The sequence below is a fragment of the Echiichthys vipera genome (assembly GCF_963691815.1).
Source record: "Echiichthys vipera genome assembly, chromosome: 19".
In the NCBI taxonomy this organism is placed as follows: domain Eukaryota; kingdom Metazoa; phylum Chordata; class Actinopteri; order Perciformes; family Trachinidae; genus Echiichthys; species Echiichthys vipera.
Genome location: NC_139844.1, coordinates 14,231,566 through 14,253,426, shown reverse-complemented (window position 1 = coordinate 14,253,426; position 21,861 = coordinate 14,231,566). Strand labels below are relative to the sequence as shown.

General features: G+C 40.2%; 1 protein-coding gene across 2 annotated transcripts in view; it reads left to right on the top strand.

The window, feature by feature from the left end:
• The first annotated feature begins 3,058 nt into the window (after positions 1-3,058).
• sipa1l1 (signal-induced proliferation-associated 1 like 1) overlaps positions 3,059-21,861 on the top strand; it is a 73,217-nt gene continuing 54,414 nt past the window's right edge. For both annotated transcript variants that reach the window (XM_083933877.1, XM_083933876.1), the window contains exon 1: positions 3,059-3,183. The gene's annotated coding sequence lies outside the window, so the exon portion shown is untranslated. The remainder of the gene's footprint in view (positions 3,184-21,861) is intronic.

The window sequence follows — 21,861 nt, the reverse complement described above, 5'->3', positions numbered from 1 at the left end:
GTTGAGATATCAGAGTTGATGTCTGGAGATAATAAGTTGGATTGATTCATCCCTAAAGATAATTAGTACATATAATATCCAGTATATAACACTATATTAACTAATATACTACATAGATTAGTAAATAAATAGGTTATATAGAGTAAAAAGTCCTTTTTCTCTCTGCAGTCTTGCAATATCAGTTGTAGACTCAAGGAAAAACGAGCCGCAAAGTGAATTTTGACAGAAAGAAATGTCAGCAGCTGGTAAAGTGTTGTTGCATCTTTGGCACACACATGGAAGCACGGACATACACACAAACACACACACACACACACACACGCACACACACACACACACACACACACACACACACGCACACGCACACAAACACGTTCCTCTGCATCAGACAGTCAGTGTCTTGAGACGCTGCATAGTCTGCAGGGGCTTTTCTTATGAATGATGGGTAAATATGCCGTCCCTCTTTTAAGCTAATAATGAAGTTATAGTGGTTTCAGAATAAAGGACATTTTTTAGGCAGTTTGAACCCTATGATTTCTCATAAAATCCCACATACATGTAAAGTGTCCTGCAGTTGGCACTGATGCCTTATATTGATACAACATATTGATTGTTGGTGATGTGTCTTCTCTATACTTTAATCCACAGTGAATTTAATTCTGTGACTAACCCAACGAGACTACTTGAGCTAATCCTGGGGGAGTCGTTTTTCACCAGAGAACAATACAACCCGCCTACACAGATATCCGCCCTGTGACAGAATGGGGTGGGTAGCGTTAGGACCCACAGAGCTACAGGAATAGAGAGGGGTTTAATGATGGTAATCTCTGTTCCTTTGTCTTTATTAGATTGTTACATAATCCTGGATGACATTTTAGAATAATGGATGCATAGATGGAAAGTGGAAATGAAAGGAAGGCAGAGGTATGCATCGAGAATGAGTAAATGAAGTACATGAAGTAATGTCACCGGAACTGGAATTAATAATTATAGAGAAGAAAAAAAACAGGCACACTGTGGACGGAGAAGACAGAGAACAAGGTTGTAAGGATTCACAAGTGATTATGTAGGGGAGAGATGAATTCCTGTGACTCCCATATATTCACCCACTCCGTACCTGCTGAGCTGCTTTAATTAGGGCAGTGTTCTTTCTCTTATCTAATTAAAATTTTATACTGAAATAATTAATGCATGTGAGGAAAGGAAGCAGGTGGAATTTGCAGAGCATTTACTATTTTCACAAACATGCACTAAATGTATCATCGTTACTGTCTGTTCCTAATCAATCTGTGTCATTAGGCTTAAATTAGCTTCTTGTGTGTCATTTAATGTCTGGTGGGTCTTTCAAAATTACCCACATAGGAGACTGTGATGTGTTTTATTATTCATGCCATGACGGCTGTTTGTTGGGGGGCATAAGAACCACAGGTACATTGGGAAACAGGTCGCTCTGTACAGGTTTTAATAAAGGAGTCTCACTGGATGTGATCTCAGGGATGCTCAGACACCATCATGGATCAACTTTTCCTTTCATCATCCAATAAAAAGAAGAGGGAACAAAACTCAAAAGGACAGTGTGAGTACGCCCTCAAATACTGTAGAGTCTGTTTACAGGTCTTGGAGAGCACTATTGCAAATGTGTGGCTATTAGCAAGCACTCATCAGCAAAATAGAATGTTATAAAGCAGTGTTTCAAGCTCCTTTTGCAGGTTTGTATGAGCCAGACTTTTTGCATTCATTTGATCCATTATTACAATTTGAATATCCACGGGCACTCTAATGTCTTTCAGCTTACATAGAAATGACTTTTAGGATGCAGAACTCACTTTAAAAAATACACAGAACTCACACACAACATCATTATGACAAAACAATATGACCTCACAAAGAAAGGAAAAGAAAAAACAATTGGTCAAAGAAAGAATAAAAAAAAAAAAACTAAAAATAAATAAAACAATAGGATCCATTCAGTAATTCAAATAATTAGGTGGAAATATACAAACTTTACTATTTCATTACACACATTTCCAACCAAAGTAAGTAGCTGTTTTCAGCAAAAGTTTTGATAAACCCACGTGCACTACATCAGGGGTGCCCACTTCCTGTCCTGGAGGGCCACCGTCCTGCGTGTTTTAGGTTTCCCTCTGCTCTGATACACCTGATTATAATCATGTGCTTGTTATCAAGCAGCTGAAGTCTGTCACATGTTTAAAAATCGTTAGAATCAGGTGTGTTTGAGCAGGGATAAACCTAAAACATGCAGGACAGTGGCACCCCTGCACTACATGCACTGCGACTAAAATGTTGTAGCAGCTAAAGTCTCATACATGTCTTTGCCGAATTGGTGGAAACCAAAACAGGCCTAAAAAGAGAGAAAATATTGGACTTATTTTATTTTTATCATCAAATTGCAGTTTCTAAAGCCAATAATAAACCTTCAAGCACAATATGGGACTGTTCGAAACCCTGCATTTACTCTTTACTACACAATATAACTCTGGCTTGCTTATGATGTCATAAATTAGTCACGTTGTCAAGGGTTACACACCTTCCTTAAAGGCTTTAGCTGTGCCCCCATTTCATAGCTGATGGCTGTCTAGTTATTTTGCTATTTAATAGGCCTACTTCACCTGGATGTAAACTGAAATAAGTGCTGCAATACCAGCTCCCGGGTTTTCATCATGTTCCTCACCACCCTGCCACACAGACACCAGTTGCTTGAGGAGAAAAGCTGTCGCTGAAAAGCACCATCCGTTTCGGTTGCCAGAGCAACACTCTCTCTCTCTCTCTTTCCCCCATCCTTTCAGCAGCAGTCCGCTCTGTTTTCTCCCACTCTCGCGATACTGCGCAGTCTGCTTATTCCACTTCTCAGATTCGTATCTCGTATCGCGAGAGTAGAGCCCCAGTAGGCGTCGGTGACCTCATCATCGTCGTCGTGAGGCGGAGCGAACCGCTGCAACTTTTTAGATGAACTTCTGATTTGAACAAACCGAGAGGCGGTCGGCAGAGTGAACGGACAGCAACAGACACAAAGGTGAAGAGATTCAGAGGTTTTCTGCTACTGAAGTAACTGGTTTGTTTTTTTATCTTAACTGGCCGTGACGGTTTGTGTATCCCGGTGACTGACGAGCGAGAGCGTTATTTTTCCTCTCTAAAACGCCGACAAGGTGGAAATGAATAAAGGTGAGTGCGCTCTCTCCTCCATTGGTCTTCCCACTCACACACAGGCGACATCAACACCGTTGGTTTTGGGCTTACCAGTCAAGTTGTTAGTGGTTTTGTTCGGTATCTGTGCATTTCGTTATTTGCGTAAACGTTTAAGTGACCCATGCAAGGATTTTGAGGTAGCGCTTCAGAGAGGAAAACTACACTAAAAAAGTTTAGCTAGCAGTCGTTAGTGACGTTACTGTGTGGGTTGTTACGGCTCCCGCACCGCCTTTCGAGCTAATATTTAACTGTATTTTCATCAATCATGTGGTTAGCTAAACATTTCTATTTCGACTCTCCATGAGACAGTTTTAAATTGTGGACACCGTGGCTCTTAAAGAAAAAGGAAACCCGACAAAATGACCATCAGATAAAGGTAATTGTTGTTTGGTTAAGACCCTGCGTGGCTGCTGTATAATTGGGATGGCTAGCTGCAATCGCTCTTGTGGGGTTTCCTGTCCATCTTTTACTTGTGAACGACGACACAACCGGAGAAATCTTGTCATACTTCTGAAGCTCTTCGTGCAAAGTCATGAATGTTGCATTGCAATGTGTGGTCATGCATTGCTGTCGTTTGCGTGTGGTGTTCCAAACATCTGCAGTGCTCCATCAAATCCCCGTAAGGTATGGATGCACACAGGAATTCTTCAGTGAGGTGCGAATATGTTTTTTTTTTTTGCAGGGAAAGTTTATGAATTGTTTCTCTGCAAAACAGGCGTCTAGGTTATTAAAATGTCATTAATTATGCATAATATGTTACTGAAGAAAACATTGCACACACACAGGGGCTTGCAGGAAATCACATATCAATTTAAAAGCATGATTTCTACCCAGTACTGTCAAAACCAGCCTCATTAATCAAAATGGCCGTCTGTGTAGTCTAGTCAGATTTGAATAGTGATGTAACAGTGCTACATTTAAGTGATGGAGGTGCCTTAAAGGCTTGACATGAACAAAACTATATTTTTGGTAATGCCATAGCTTAATTAAAACAATTCTTAATACTTACTAAAGTTGAATTACACACACGTTTGCTAGCTGTGTGTCTGAGCTCCCCTCTGCCCTAATGACACCCTGAGAGGGATTCTTATTGTAAGTGCCCTCCTGGAGCTGTTCTGTCTTCTGTTATTTCTGCCAACTCAACCTGTAGAGTCTGTCCCCAGGCTACCAGCTTCTGCGTCTCCGGGGGGCTCCCATACACACTCAGAAACACAGTGCTTCCTCTTTTGACAAGTCCTAAATGGACATGTCAAAGAGATCTCATCTCTATTCATCGGGTGGCCGGGGTGGGTCAAATTCTCAACGTGAAACACAACAGCAGCATTAGAGATATATTCTGTCCGAGACAGCATTTCAGCTGCTTTGTCCACTTTGTTTTGGCTCCTGCAGACGCCGTGTCGAAACCTCAAAAAATTCTCATGTGTTAGCAGTCGACCATCTCATGTCTTCAACCCTCCCTTGTCGGTTCTTGTGAATACCAAGGCAGAGCAGACCTGGAGGCTGTTGCATTTACCATATTAAGTAGGGTATTGAAACTGAGTGTGTAGGTGGAGGTGGGAGAAAAGGAAAGGGTTGTGAAAAATATCAGGGCTGCTTATAGGCAGCTAAAAGATTATCAAACGGCTTTTGGGATGTAGAGTAGCTGAAACATCTCTCTAGGTGTTCCTGGATTAAGCAGCTGGAGTTGGCTAAAACTTGCCTTTGGAAGGGCCCCCCTCCCCAGCATAAGCACAGTCGGGACTTTTGTTGGGAGTTTCAAATGAAGATTTTCCCAGGGCTTTAGTTGGTGCCTGCAAACAAAATTTTAGCTTTAAATTTCTAACAGATGCACTGTGATCGGGATGTGGTCACTCTTTCAAAAATCTTCCAATGTGTAGCCGAGGCCTATCTGGAACAGACAAGGCTATTGGCAGTGCGCACAGAGAGACATTTTGGCAAAAAAGTCAGGAAAAAGAGGAAATTTCAGTCTCGTAGCCGGTCAGCTTGCACTTTAGCTGTCAGCATGCAATGCATCGCACTGACAGGAGCTTAAAATGGGGTCTTACCTGTTTACGATTTCCCAAACTAGCCTCACCATGTCCCTCTCCCGGCTACTTTCTTGCATCTCTGCCTCATTCTCCCCTTCATTCTCACTTCTATCACTATTTCTTTCTTTTTATTTCTCTCCACCTCCCACAATTTCCTCCTCCTTTCTTCCATGACTGACATTGTCTTTTCCTCTTGTCTTACTTCCTTAATGTTGTGGAAAGCATGTCTGGACTCTGACAATCATAATTACTGTCCCCTTCCCTCACCTCATCTGTCCTTCTCTCTTTCTCCCATTCCACCTCCTTCTCTCTGTTCTTCATTTCTCCTTTTCTCTGTGTTTCTGTCTCCATTCCCTTCTGTCTCTGTCCCTTTGCATGTTGGAGATTGGAATGTACTGTAAGTTCCTTGTGTTTAGGGTCTTGAGGTGGGCTGTCTCTTGAGAAATACCACAGCAAGAAATACTCATTAACAGTGAATGGATCAAACTGCAGAGCAGAGTGATTTAATAAAACTACTAGGCCCTGGCAAATAAGGGATACCTGCATAGAGGATTTCAAGGTGACCTTGCTGCTCAAATAATGTACATGTATTTACCTTACCTCAAACATAACAACTATTTCAAGAGCGTTATGTTAAATGCATCACTGCCACTGTAATTCCAACAATGAAATCACTCCAGGGAGACTCTAGGATGCTATGCCAACTAATAAGCAATGACATCATTCACATTACAAACAAGACTTGGTATATTTGTCAGGTCTGACAGGAGTTAGCATACAGGAAGAAAAGGTCTAACGATGGAAGGGAGAGTCAGAGTACGGATCAACTTGTTTTCCTCAAGTATTGACTTTGCTGTGAACAAATAGAAAGATAGAAATGCACACCTATTATAAGTGATGTGCTAGACCTAAAAATGATGCATTCATTTAAATTATCAGGTCCATTTACAAGGGCATCAACTTGGCTGTCTTTGTAAATGCCATATTGTTGATTTTTTTCTCATTTAAAAATATACCTTTCACTTGAGTTTCACTATGAATGTGTAAACAAAGTCAGTATATGGAACTTCAAACCACTATCATACAAACACAATTAACAATACTAACAAAGGCTATTTCCCCAACTGATTCTCATTTCTTGGCTCTGCTTATAGATTTCATAGAGCCACCTGTTTGATAATACAGACAGATTAACTTGTAACCATGTTAATTCAACAGACAGCTGTGAATGTCTATCTTGCTTATTTTTAAATCGTTTAGCCCTGAAGACTTGAATGTAGCGTTGTTATAAAGCTGAGGTCTGTGTTCTCTGATACAAGTGCGAGCCAGCATTTTGTTTTCACTTAACAAACAGCCCTTGCAGTGTTTTCTCAGAAATGTAACGTTGCATATCTCTTTTGATTCGTCCTTTGCAGAGAATAAGTCAGGAACCCTGTTCAGGCCTTCAGTCAGCTGTGTCAGGGCCTTTCATAGAAGCTAGAGAAGGAAACAGCTAGAGAAGGAAACTGCACAAGAAGAATCAGGCAGTTAATATTATCCATTACACCTGAGGTGAGGTATTTTTGTTTTGACCTGCCCAGGGTCTAAAGATGCAAATTGGCTTAAAGCTACAATCTGGTACAGTGCATCAAATGGTACTGTTTATGTTTTAACGTCTACACAGTTTATTTTAAATAAATAATTAAATTAAAAGCTTTCCTCTCGTTTTGGATCCCTTTCTCCTCCATTTTATTCTCTCTGTCTGGTGAAATAACTTCTTAATTAGGGCTGTAAGAGAGGATTATAGCACATGAAAGCAACGTGGATTATATAAAAAAGAAAGTCCAGATTTCAGTTGTGACAGATCTATAAAAAAATCTATAAAACATCATGAAACAATGACTAATCAGGCTAATCCATGCAGAAGTAAACAGACGGATCATACTGTACAGATGGGCAGCCCTGAGAGAGGGAGAGAACAGCATGGATATTATGATGACCATGCTTAAATACAGCATTAGCTAGAGATGTACATAATTCTTACAATAGTACAAGCCAGGGTGGACAGTTAACACCAGCTAAAACACACTTTCACATAATATATTGGAAAGACTATGCACTCTATATGGCTGTTTTTGGACAACATCAATAGAAGCCTATTAGGGATACACCTGTCCAACTTTTTCTGATGCCTATTCGGACACCTCAACCAAGTTTTTGCCAATAAGAGTACTGTAGGGGTGGGACAACATATCAATACGGAAATATATGGTATTACTTTGTCTTGCAAGACAATATCGATACACTGGCGCCAAATATCTATATTTTTATTAAAGAGAGAAACGTATATATTTTTTTATTTTATTATTACCAACAACCCTGACACTGGCATTGTTGTGAGTCTGTGTGTCACCCCATGCGGTCCAGAAGACACCAACTGTCGCAGGAACTACCACAGAGGTGGTTTCAAGTATTTTGCCAGGTGTTTAGTTTAGATCACAAAAAAGGTGAGGTTCGAAAAGAGCCTGAACAACAGTAAAATTGTACCACATACCGTTACAGTATGAGTATGATGAAATAAAATCTATTACATTTTTTTATGATAAATTATATTGTGATAGTTTTGTATCAAGAGTTACTCTGTGATTCACACACCTACTGATACTGGCAGTACATTTAGATAGGTTTATATTGTAATCCAAGGGGGACTTTCAATCAAAAGAAAGACTCTCTATTAAAGCATATTAAGGACATAATAAGACTGGGAACCCTCTTCCCAAGCACAACAGTGCACAGCAAAAAGTTCATCATGAAAAATGTACTTGTGTGTGAAATGGATGATAATCCCAGGATATCCTCAGCTCCTTCTCTCTTCAAAACTTTGATGACATCGCAAGAATGCCACTATGCAAAATAATTGTAACTCTTATCCCCAAACATGTGTAGGAGCGTTGCTGAAATTCCCACCAACTGCCTTGCCATCTGTTTCCAAGCAGACAGAGCTCTCTGTCTTGCTGGATGACCAAAAGGATGTTTCTACTGTTGGCTGCCTGGGGGGGTATTTCTGATATGAACTGCTTTTGTGACCCTGTTGGATTTGTTAATTGTTGCGGTCTATCCTGTGCCATGCAGCCGCACTCAAGAGATGGGATGAGATGAAGAAGTGATTTAATTCTTGTCTAGTCTGGAAGAAGATTGAATTTGTCACACAATTTGGGGTTATTGGCTCATGTAGAATTAATATTTGGTAACTTGAGCTCATTCTCCATCTGAGAATTAATTGTAATGTATTCTTATTCAAATTCACAAGACAGAAATAGCATGATGGTTTATAAATGTCTTTATGTTGCTGATAGTCCACATTTTATTAAAATATCATCAGGTAAATTCCAGGTCAATTTGTGTGACTTCAAGTTTTGAGAGCAGCTCAGCCTTTTGTCTTTGGTTTTGTGTTTGTCAATACTTGCAACTTTGTAATAGTGATACGCCAAAGTAAGGGCATGGGCTAATCCAACTGTAGCTGTAACGGCTAACGGTAACGTCTAACAGTAACTGTCAGTCAAACTCCTCTGCAATATTTGTTTTGATGATGCAATTTGCCGGAGGGGATGGGTTCAGACAGGCTTAAACAGACTTCAGTCCCCTGTAGGCTACTGGGCAATGAACATGGCAACTCGACAGCTGGAATTATGTTTTGTTGTTGCGGCTGCAAGCTTCGGACACTAGATGGCGGTGTTCTGCTCATTCTCCATATTCAACCTTTAACATTATTATCTTTAGAGGACAGAGTTCCATATTACTTATAGAAAAATCAACAGTTTAAAGAATGTTTTCTCTAGTTAAAATATCAACATTACATATTGAGGATGGTATGTATATGGATGGCTAATATTTGGGCATAGTTAGAAGAAAATAGAAATAGCATCAGTCTCGTTCTTGACAGTTGACAGCAGCAGTCAGTATAAATCATAACAGCTGAATCCATAACGATAATGTCAAATGGTCCATCACATTGCAAGCCCAGGTCTACCTTTAACTGATTGATAAATTGGCAGCAGGAGGAGCAAAAGCATACCATCTAAAGCTGTTTTCCCAAATGAACCCTGAACAATGTCAGGATAATTGGATCCGGCGATGGTCCAGAGTTTCTCTTTCACACATGCAGAACACGAGAATACAGTAGATTATCGGTGTCGTTATGCGTTCTCACTTACTGGAAATGCTCAGTTTGGTTAAGGCCAGGGATCGTGCCTGTGTAGGAAGTGCACATGACAAGAACTACACCGCACCAGCGGAGTAGGCTCTGAATTTTGTCACAAACGACAGTCTCTTGCCGTTTTTTGAATTTGTCTGATGGTCATTTTGATTTCCGTCTTTTTGTAAATCACCCTTCTTCACTGTCTGAGGTTTGTTCAGCACCGCTGTTGGCCGACGCATGATCGAAACATCATCAAGACGTCCCATTCAACTCTGTGGATACATCGTAGAATAAGCGTCTGTATTCTCACTCAGAGATTACCTGGAGGATAAACTCTGTTTGATGTCCTGCCGACGAAATTGGATATTTGCTTTCACACATACAGCCCTGTCGGTTAATGTCGAGATAATTTCAGGTTTGCAGTGCATGTATGTAAGGGCCTTAATGAAGAACTTTTTGTAATTTTGCAAAGAACATTCTATTAAGAGATTAAAGCACTTCTAATATGTGTCTGTGATTAGAAGTTTTAGCTATTAAAGCCCCGATTAGTCACAGAGATATACTGGGATTTTTATTCCTGTCCAAAGCATACAAGATTTTTCTGCCCCCCCTGTGTTAAATTGAACCATAAATGCCCTCTTTTTTGGCATGTTTGTCAGCCTTTTTAAATGATTAATGGAATTTCAACTGAAGTTATTTCAGTCAAGGCCAACTAGACATCTTGTCCTTTCCAAGATATGTTTGAGGCTCCTGAGTTCTCTGGGGTGCAATGAAAGATTTTAATGAAGATTATAATGTGAATAAAAATCAATTCACACAGTTAACAGTTAAATAAAAGAAACTATTTGCAGAGGCAGACCTCGCAAGCTCAGATTGTTGTGATTTGAGTTGCTTTTTGGCATTAAATCTAGGTGGTAAAGTAAACTGAGGCTACTTATATTCAACAAGGGGACGTGGCTATTATAACTAATCCCTTAATTTTGGACTGGCTCACATGCCGTCCAGAACAATCCAGCTACCAAGTAGTGTGGCAAATTTTTATCACCCCTGTCCCTGGATCATTTGACCCATTCTCATGGGACTGTGTTGGCATCCAAGCATTCTGATGGCATGAGACTTCCACTCCATTTGATGCCTGAATTACTGGGATATAAACTGCAAAATTATAGCATGGTCAATTGTATTGCAGAATGCACAAAGTTTGGGGGAAAAACTTACTTTTCTACTGCATGTACTGTAGACTTTTATATATTTATTTATATATATATGTGTATGTATGTATGTATATTTATATAAAATCAAAAAACAATATGCAATACCAAGCACCAAATGGGAGCAGTTTTTCCAGTTTCAGTTAATCTCAGAGGATTATGGCGGGTAAATGTACCAAAACAGTCATGTAATTCAAAGCTTCTTCGCTAACACTAGATGGCAGCTGACTGGTTGCAGCAGCAGAGTGGCTGATGTCTCCTATTATTAAAAGTGGCCCAACGTGAGGTGGCTGGCGTTCGTGCTCGTGTGAGTAGGTGTCAGTGTACGTTTGTTTGTCAGCCCGCCCCTGCGAAACTGCAATGAACAAACAGCAAAGTAGCAGGAGGTAGAGAGAAACTTTGATGGGGTTTTTTGGGGGGCTGACACGCACAACAGGTCTGCTACTGGCAAGTGTTAGCAAATAGGTTGTTGTGTGGCGATATTTACAAGGAGACAAACAACCTTCTTAAAGTGCGCCACTGAAGAAAGAGAGGACAAAGAAGCATACAGACATTTTGAAAGAAAGTTTTGTTGATGTTGTGATGAGCTGTTGGCCGGTGAGGGAAAAAGGTTAATTTCAGATCCTGCCTCTGTCGATACCATCACACAACGAAAAAAAAATATTGTTAGGATTTATTGTCTGGTCATTTTTAGATATTCAGCAGGCTGTATCTGTACTTTGTAAAACATGTTATTTCCTAAAAGACTGATTTTGTCATATGCTGCTATATGAAAACCTTTTCTGACGACGATCACACACAAGTAGACACAGGATTAAATTAATACATTTCCTGGTTCATCACTGCTTGATGGAGTTATCTTTGTGATCAAAAGGAACTTGTTATAACTTGAAGTTATGAAAGCTGTCATCTGTTGGCATTAAGTATTATTTTTTTGATCAAATGCTGCATGCAGTGTATAAAACTCAAGTTTTGAATCAGCTGCCCTTTTATCTGATGGAGAAGATAAGTGATCTTCTTCTGTGTCATACCACACATTGCAGATCCGCCAGGCCGTGAAGAAGTGGTTCAGAGAGAAAAGTCTGGCTTTAAAGTCAACAGGCTTTTGAGTTGTTTCCATCCTTGAAATTGATTCATTAAGTGTGGTGTAATTGACAGTCTCTGTGATTTCACTGTCAGCTTAAGTTCTTTTTCTTGGTTATAATGCCCCACTCAGCCACAGCAAACCAAACAGATAATCTTGTGGCCATGTTGATGATTCTGGTAATGTGGCTGCCTGAGAGGGGTTATGTTAAGATACTGGAACACACATTTTAGACACAGATGTGGTTTGTTACTCAGGATAGTTTAAAATGTCAGTTATGAAAAGATAATTTGCCTATAATAAGTGGACAGTTGTAAAACAGAGTTTATAGGCAGTTTTGTTGGTACTATTTCTGCTTTCATTAAAAACCAATGCTTCTTATCAACTCTCTAACGTAGTCATTATACACCACCTAATACTAAAAGATAACGCAAAAGATTGTTGACAACTATAATTACCATAGTGAATCAGTGTTGCCCTACGACACATTGGTATCTGACCAGGTTGTAGTTTTTAAAGCCCTGAAAACCCTAAAAAACATCCTAAGATATTATTTATTACTAGTGTCACTCTAAAAAACGGAATCTAAACTGCCCCGTCATGACTGTGCTGATGTGGTCTGATCACATTTGATTAGCAGGGCTGGCAACACAAGTTTATATATATTGTATCCTATTGTAAATTAGGCTTTTAACTTCCCACAGCATGCACTGAATATTTGCTGAGCGCATACTAAAGGCTCCAGCCTTCTACGACCTTGAACAGAGCAAATTGATATATAGATGTTTCTAGTTTGAACTCAGCTGTTGCTAGCTTGCTAACACTGATTTTGTGCTAGTTGTCTACATTCTACTTTTCTATGTCAGGGTTAGAATAGAATGGAATAGAATATAAATACTTAATTGATTCCAAGCTGGGAAATTGCAGGTCGGGGATGATTATGTCTGTGTGTATAATGTTTGTGTAGTAATATCTAGTTCAGTAAACCATATCTACTGTTTAGCCGATGACACACTGGTAAAAAAATAGTGTTGTAGAAAAGTTTCAGTGCATTTTCATAGAGGTCATTTCACTACGAAAAATTGAATAAGGCTCCAGGTCTTTTCCAGGAGAAAAGCGCTGTGGTGGATCCTCTTAATGAAAGTCATCTTGCTTGGGTTTGTGGGTTCTAAGGAGGTCCTGGGTTGTGCCAGGGGAGGTAAACACATAAATCCATCCTGATATACTGAAAGCAGCAACAGCTTTTGGCTGAACCCCTGACAGACTTCCTGCTTTGCAGATCTATGTACTAACAGAATGCCAGAGATAATGCTGATAGTAGGGAATTCCTCGCTGACATTTTCTAGGGGCTGGATATGATGCCGTTATGTTGAAGACCGGGCAATATTTTGTTTAAAGGGTGGGTTTTGTCTATAAAATGTCAGACAATGCTGAAATATACCCTTTACAGTTTAGACTTCGGATTGCTGGTTTGTCTGACCAATAATTCAAAGGCATTCAGTTCACAATTATATAAAACAACAAGCAGATAGTTGTAATTCTTTAGAAACTTAAACCGACTAATGTTGGCACATTGATTGATAAATCACGTCGACAGTTAATATATCAAGTTTTCAATTAATTTTCTGTTAATCAACTAATTGATTAATTGGCCCATGGCTTGTTCTGTTGATTCCAGTGTCTACCCCACACACATACATAAGCTAGGCTAGAGGATCGGACCAGCTCAAGTTGATCTGCAGACATTTTTCCCTTTTTAAACAAGAAAAATTAGGTCACAATGCCCAGGCACACAACATCTGGCTTGCAGGCGGTGGAAGCAGAAACCAAAACAGGAAAGTGGCCTGTCATGAGCTGTAGTGCTCACTGCAACCTCTCAGCTCACTGTGCTCATCCAAGGAGGGGAGTGTTTTGGCATATAAGGTGACGGCCTTGAAAGTCAGAGTCGAGTTTCCATTCTTGGGTGTAATAGATTTCAGGTTCATAGCTTTGCAAAATGTTTGGTAAAACGTACATCAGCCTTTCACTGGGGTTCATCCCATCGTGCTTTTAGCTGGGTGTACAATGACATGCAGCAAAATGTGATAATGCTTTTTGTACACAATAGGGATGACCTCATTGTTTTCAGCTTCATTGAAGCTTAACATGCCGAAGAACAATGAAATCTGCGTGCCACACTACCCAAATCCCCCCTTTTGTACGCTATTTCTGATGTTTGGATTTACCTTCTCGTTTACAGAGGTTCTTAAAATATTTACTCAGGGCTGAACTGGTTAGTGATTATTTGGACAAGCAGGATTGGAAGTGTTGGGCTCCATGCATAGGCTCAATGTTGCTGCAGAGAAGCCCGCTTCAATGAGCTTCGTTAATGGTGTCAGTTAGTGAATGCAGTCCTAACCTCGCTGACCCTCCTGAACTTTTGCTCAGATGGAGATGGAGAGGGAAAATCTAACTCATGCTTTCGTTTTCCATCACACGGACTCACTGAGTGAATACAAGCTGTGTAAAAGTTTCTTGTGATCTTTGTCTTTTAGATTAAAATGCTGGAGTATTACTAAGTTAACGGTAATCATTTTGGATATTTTAAGCAACAATGTCAGTCATTCTTTGGCTCCCCAAATGTGAGATTTACAGTAAAAATATCATGGTAAACTGAATATCCTTGAGTTTTGGACTTTTGGTCAGACAAAACATGCCATTTAAAGGTGTCATCTTTTTCCCTCTGGTTTTTGGCATTTCATAGAGCAAGTGATTAATAGTTATCATTATTTTTTATCTCTTATTTTTCCAATGTTCCAAGAACAAGATTTTTTGTCGCCTACCACCGGTAAACTGCTTGCATTCCTCAGTCTGGCACAGAAAACTCTTGACTCATGGAGCAAGTGATGGCGACTTTGTCTGTCAGAAAACCTCCCTGTGCATCTCCCTATCAGCATAAACGGAGACTGTTACTGCCTTGTTACCCAGTAACTCAAATTGAGCAGGCCACTCTATGGCGTTAGAGTGCTTTGAATGGTCACTGGAGGCAATTTACCACACAGAGCTTTGATCCATTCCAATAGCGTTCTGACAACTAGCTAATGCCTCCGCTGGGTCTCCCCAGCTGCGTGGAGGAAAGCTCGATCAGAGGTTTATCGATGTGAGACGCGTGAGCTGAAGTTCATTTTCATTAGGAAGCAACTGGCGCATTGGAGGAGAATTGACTGCCTTAGTGTTTCTGTCTAATGACGGCATCCCTTTAACATTTCATAAACACTTGGGGGGTGGCCCCAGTTGGGAGAGGTTAAAATGAGGGGACTCACTTATGCATACCTCTCTTGTTTTCTGTATTTTATGGTCTCATCACTGACATAGTTGGAAAGATATGGCTTGGAACAGACCTTCAGAAAATAAACATTTGTCAGGGGTATAATATTGCTTCATTGTATCAGGTTTGTGGCTATGTATAGGACTATATCAGTAATTGTGTGATGCCGGGTGTGGAGACTTAATGGGTTGTCAGATGACATGAATAGCATGATTGTAGTTGGACATCACAGTGTGTACCTCAGATGAAAAGAGTATCTAGAGGGTTGTAGCTCAAAGCACCACTGGGTCCTCATTGCTTCCTGATATTAGATTCAATAAGCTAATGTTGCCAGGCAACGGGTGCAGTTCCACTTTTGGCAAGTATTGCTTGGTAACAAAATTTGTTTCCAAGAAGTAAGGGCAGAACCACCTCAAAATCTAATCACCCATTTTAGGAATTTCGCGCACCTACTGTGTTGAAATAGAAATGGAAATATTTTTTGGGGAAAAACACAATAAGCTGCTAGTCAGTGCATCTCTACGCAAGGGCTTAAGACACAATTTATTCCCAAAATTGAATTCTCCATAAATATTCCCACATGTTGTGTCAGAGCTGGAGCACTCTTGTCTCACAATGCACCTCTGCCTGCAAATGGCCATTGGTGCACTAGTAGGAGGAGGAGTAGGAGGAGAGGGGTAGTGTGAACAGGGCCTGCGGGGGTGGTGCTGCATTACATAATATCAGATGAACCCAGCTGTGCTCTGTTGTTTAGCCCATGGGTGAAGTGGTGCCAGCCACGCTGACTGATGAGTCCACCTGCGCTCATCAGCGTGGGTTCAGGATTAGGGTACAGGTCAACGGACAGACTGGCACTGAACAGCCTGATCACATGTAGTAGTCGGCATGGATCAGCAATCAAAATTAGACGGCAGCAACAACATCCTCTCTTCCGGCACTGTGTTGCCATGGCAGCACAGTTGTTGTGTTGTCAGAAACCTTGGAGTGTAATGATAAAGCAGGCTTCTAACAACGGTAATTAGAAGCAATTTTTTTTTTTACAACTAAAGCTTCTTCTTGTAGCACTCTCTTATCCCTACAGCCACTCTTCAGTGGAGCAATGCACCAAGAAGAAATATCCTTTCATCATGTGTTGTAGGAAAAGGCAGCTTACACTAGTTAGTACTATCTCCTCCCCACATGTTAGCAATGTGTAACACAGTGATTGTGGACATGAACTTCAGTGAAAAGTCGGTTACTGTTAATTTCCCCAGCTGACTGTTGTTTCTTTTGGCGGACTCTGTAAGTAGCACAAACCTTGAATAAAGATTGAAAAATACACTGCAGGTGTTTTCCAGAAAGGGGCCTATCACCCTTCAAGCTCTATTTAAAAAGTCTGTATCAGATTCGCTATCATTAAAATCTCATCATGTTGCCCTCACAGACCTCTGTTATTAAATAAAAGGCGCCTCTGTTTTATCTTGAACTTTGTGTTTTAAATACGGCTTTACAGCTACACACACAGAAAAACTCATCTTTACCATTTCAATAGAAGTTTGTTTTGAATAAACGTTGCATTCAAACTCCTCTAAACACACCCGTCATTAAGGAACAATAACTGCACTGTCGGCTGTGATCTGTTTGCGTTTTGTCAAAACGAAATGTCCAAACTCAAAAAGATGAGTCAGCTCTTGATCTTTAGTGGACATGCGCTAATGTACCTGCTGTATTGATGAAAACGTAATAGGGAATTGGGTGATGAAAATTGCCAGTAGATTTCCACATATCTGTGATGCCAATGGAAATGCAACACACTAAAATTTGTTTTCAAGCACACCAGGGTTATCCCCCGTGTATTGCAAGTCTGGTGCGCCACCTTTAGCACAGACTTATGTTGGGCCCTATGGAAACTAAGGAAACCCTATGTGTTATAGCTTCTTTTATTCCCGAATTTCACAATTGCATCAATGATTGTTATCACAGAAACTACGGGGCCCTATCTTAATGCTGCCATCAGTCTGCAGCTGGCCCGCACCAAGCCCCCGCCTAAAAAGACACTTTTCTGGGAAAAGCTCTGCACACTTTACACCATTTCTTTAAGTGTGCGCTCCACTAAAGGAGCTGTACAAATGTAAAAAATAGTGGGTTGCGATTGCCTCCACACGGCTCTCACCCTAGTTTGTGAAATAGGAGGAGGAGGAAATTCTCTGCTCAGGACGCCATTAATCCACTGTATCTTTACACAGCAAATAGTTGTTTGCTGCTTTAGTATATAATATGTTCTGAATGTTGAGTACAGTGCCTCTTTTCTTTTTAAAGAAATAACCTCAGCATGGGAGCATGGTGGAGCCTGGCACTGTATGTCTGCAACCAGCCTACAGCTTTTTTTTTTTTCAACCATCAAAAGCAACAAAACTGGGTAGAGACGAGGCAGAGGGTAGAGTAATGCATAGGAAAAAAAAAAAATGGAAGACAACCTTTAGGCATGTGGAAGACAACCTTTAGGCATGCAAGAGAGGAGAAAAAATAATTCAAGATCAAGACATTTGATGATTGAGAGAAATACTCAGAAGTGTTTCAAATAAGTGTGGCAAGGGAGAGAAAGGTGGACCTCCAAGAAGATCCAACCTCCGCACTTAATTGTTTTTGCCTGGAAAAAACCCAGATGCCTGCAGTCAAGCAACGGTTTGACCCTTTATTTTTTTGTGAGCTGCGGGGCTGAGGGCACTGCACAGAAAGCTTAGCAGTAGGCCTTTCATTCAAAGGCCTTTTCTCTGTTTTTTCCCCTTTGAGAGGTGCAAAGCCTCACATCTGTCAAAGTGTCACAGGGCTTGCTGTCTGCAGCCCTATCCTCCTCCCGTCCCTTAGAACAGCCTAGGAACCCCTGCACACTGTTTCTCACGGCCATTAAATATGCACTTGTCAATCTTCCTCCTCGTCTTGTGACCGATGGCCTCACAGCCATTTGCCTTTCAACTGGTTTAGGCCGAATCGATACAAGTGCAGATTTTCTACCTCAGTGGTCTCCAAACACAGGCGTTCGTGAGACATATCTATGCATAATTACATCCTGTGAAGAGACTCAAAAAGGAGGTTTGTAGAATTTGAGGATTTATTTGCAGAAGAACCAGTGAACAATTCAACATTTCAGTCTTAAATAGTGTCTTACAAACACTGACAAATATGCATTGATATCATCTGGCCAACACATACATTTTTACTGATTAATTGCCAATCAGCTGCTATTAAGTTTGTTTGGAATAAAAATGTAGACATGGCTCTCTTAAGATGGTCCATGCCTGGTTTAACAAACTACAGCATCTAGTATCTGTTTCTACACCTGTAACAATAGTTAAGAAAATAAAAAAAATCTGTGAATATTTTCCAAAACTGAGGTGACACATGATTTGGAAGTGTCTCTAAAAGAACCACCTTTTAGATAAAAAGTTACGGTAGAACCTCACAGACAGTAAAAGAGTTATCTTTTCCATGAAATTAGTTTATGCCTTTATTTAGAGTGGAATGCTCTGATGCTAAACTTGATTGAACTGTTGGCCCACAGACATTGTTTTTGGCTTTGCCTGTTAATGATGCTCCCTGGCACAATGTGTGGTGCTGATTGTTTAGACTGACGGCACAATAAAGTGAAGAACAAGAACAAAACTCTCGGCTAATTGCTATAAGTACTGTGCATTTGTCTTTAAATGTCTGAATTAAGAGCATTAGCGCACACTTAGCTCTCTCTCCCTCTTTTATTTACTTTGATGTTACAGCTGCGTTTTTTTTAATGTTTATATGAACTGTTATTCCTTGCCAAGCATATGTATGTGTAAATTGGCAAACATCTGACTATTATTGAATCTACAGTATATGGCCTATGAAATAACACACTTGCAAACAAATTAAGTGAAAATTAATTTGATTGTATGACAGAAATCAGATGATATTGTTTGATATTGTGATTGTTTTTTCGTTAAAATACACACACAGTAGTTCCACGGTACAAAATACTCCACTTCTCCACATCTTGGAACACAAGCATAGCTGCAAATGGAATTTGTGTATATCCAAAGAGCCTGGGCTGGGGTCATCATACGTTACAGATCTTCATTTCGTTAATGTTAGGGAGGAGAATTTGTCTGGACCAAACGTTCAAATTAGAACTGATGCATATTACTTTGGTTACAAAAAACTGCTGTATTAACATCATATACCAACAAAAATCTATATGATTCATCTGTACGGTAAAACATGTTTACATGTCTATATGACTTAGTTTGTAAAAAGATCACCAGCTAGAAAGACTTGTAGTCCAAATCCCCTTGAAGATACATCTCGAGATGTCAGGAGAAATGTAGTGGGGCTTAACAAGAGGCAAAAGTCTTTCTGGTGACTTGACTGTGCCATGGCCACCCTTAGCACTGCTGTTGTTTATCGTGTGAACACCAGTAAAGAGAAGAAAAGACAGGGAGAAGAAACTAAAAAAAACAGCATGTTTTTGTTGTCAGGCTGTTGTGGGCAGGGGTTTTATGAGCTTTGAGGCTGGGGATGTGGTAGTGGTGATTTATGACTTTCATTATCAAGGTTTCACCACACTGTACAGTTTCTATTGGGAACCAACAGACCTACACGTACACTTGAAATAACTGGAGGCTTTTGATCTGCCAGATTGTGGTGAGACAGACGTGCTGAACAGTTTATTTTAGGTACAACTTTGACAACAATGATCAAATCTTAATTTTTCTCCAGGTCTGTATGAGGGACTGTGGTGCAAGTGGCTTTTAGAGACACAGCACACACAGATACACACACTTACTTGGCTATCTGAATCTTTGATATATTTGTGCTTCAGACGAGGGAGACGTGGAGAGATTGGAAAGGTTTTTGCAGGTGAACTTGTGAACTCAAGTTTGGACTCTCACCCCCTGTAACATTTTCCTTTCTGTCTTGCTTTATTTTTTTTATATTTCTGCCTGTAGCACTCTTTGGCTCCCAATCCCTTCTTTTTACTTTGATTTAGCCTTCTTTTCTGGATAGCACAGTCTATTCTTCCTCTCTCTCACTGTCTCTTGCTCGTTGACTTGAGCTCTGGTGTGATTTACAGTTGTAGCAGAGGATCTGCTACTTTGGTCATGCTTTTCTTCCTTGCCACATTTTGTCAATTTCCCTCTGCACAATGATTCCCAGGTTTCTTCAGACACACAGACTCTCTCCTTTTTTCTTTTCTTCCCCCCTCCTCTGTCCTCTGTTCTTATTTTTACTCATCTTTTCAGCTTGATGGCAGTGATACTTTGCAAAAAAATGCAACCACATTGCCACCATGACACTTGATCTCCTCAATATTCTCGTGATTAACGTTAAATCTCTTAATAGGCTCTTAGTATGTTGACTTGTGGAAAATTACACAAAGTTGCATAGATAGTCACATGTAAGCAGCCATAAGCAAACACTTGATAAGCACAAAACCATGATGACTGTTTTAGTCGTCGGGTGAACTCCTCCTGGCAAGTCAGTAGCTTCATGAATAGCCTGGCCGTCAAAGCTCACTGGCCGTCAGCACAAGAAAACGAGCACGCCAGGTTTTTTGGAATAGCAGCAGTTTAAAGTAGGCCTAATCCAGGCTCTACTCTGAAGAAGGTTTAACCAACAAATAGATTTGATACAGCAGCTCCGCCAGCACTGTATCCCTGTTTACTGAAGAGTGTGGGAGAGGGAAAACTGAAGCTTATGCCATGACTGAGGAATGCGAAAAGGCAGCTGAGACTTGATAGAGAGCTGTGGACAAAACAATAAAGATAGGTTTAGAATGGGCAGAAAGTGAGGATAGGTGGCAAAGGAACAAAGCTGCTTGTGATGGCTTTGAAATGAAATCCACAGAGAATTTGAGTTTCTGCAAGTTCTCTGAGCTTCCCCATACACCTTCATGGGGTTTGTCGAGTATCTTTCTTTACTCCCTCTATGGATCATGTCGCACCCCACACTTTATACACGCACTCCTGTGGGGCATACTCTTTTTACTGAGTGTGAGGTTGATTTTTTTATGGGCCTTTCATAAAAGGTGTTGATTTTATGTTGGTGTAGGGCTTTTCTTTTCACAGTCTTGTCTTTTGTAAAGCGTTGCCAGCTGGAGATTAGAGTCCAGGCTTAGGTAGATTACATAAGAAGCGCTTAAAAGGTGCTAATTAATTTTCCAGGTCAAATGCTTCATCTCATCTAGACAGGAAGTGAGAACACAATGGCACATGTGGCAACATTTTAATATGTTTCTTAAGAAATGGGTTATTACAATGGCAGTTTTTTTGCAAGAAAATGGGGTCAAGCCTTATTCATATCAATGGAATTATTTGTGATAGAATACAAAAGCCAATAATCAGGATCATTAATGCTCCCGTCCTTTCATCAGTGTCCATGATAAGACCAGAACTGGAATATGTGTCATGTGTTGTGAGGAAGGTAATTTCCAGTCTCTCATATCATCTATCTTTTGTTCCTCGTAGCCCCTGAGAATTTTTTATTTTTTTAAAAGACTGGTATAGTGAAGTTATGACACACACTAGGCGAGCAAGGCTTCAGCCAATCGGATGATTTGTGCTAAAATCTCAATATCTGGAGAAGGAAACTGAACCTTTGCCAAATACAGATATATATTACAATGGATGTTTTACAAATGTTGTGTCTATTACGTTCCATTGTGTATTGTTAGAGTAAAAAAAATTCCATGAAAACAAACATTGAGTTTATGCTAATAGCCTGATACAGCTTATTGTTTTGTGCCACAGGCCGCCATGGTTGTCAAAAACTATTAAAATCTTTCAGATGATACAAAACCATTGCACTTGGTGACATGTTCCTGCACTACAATGGACGCG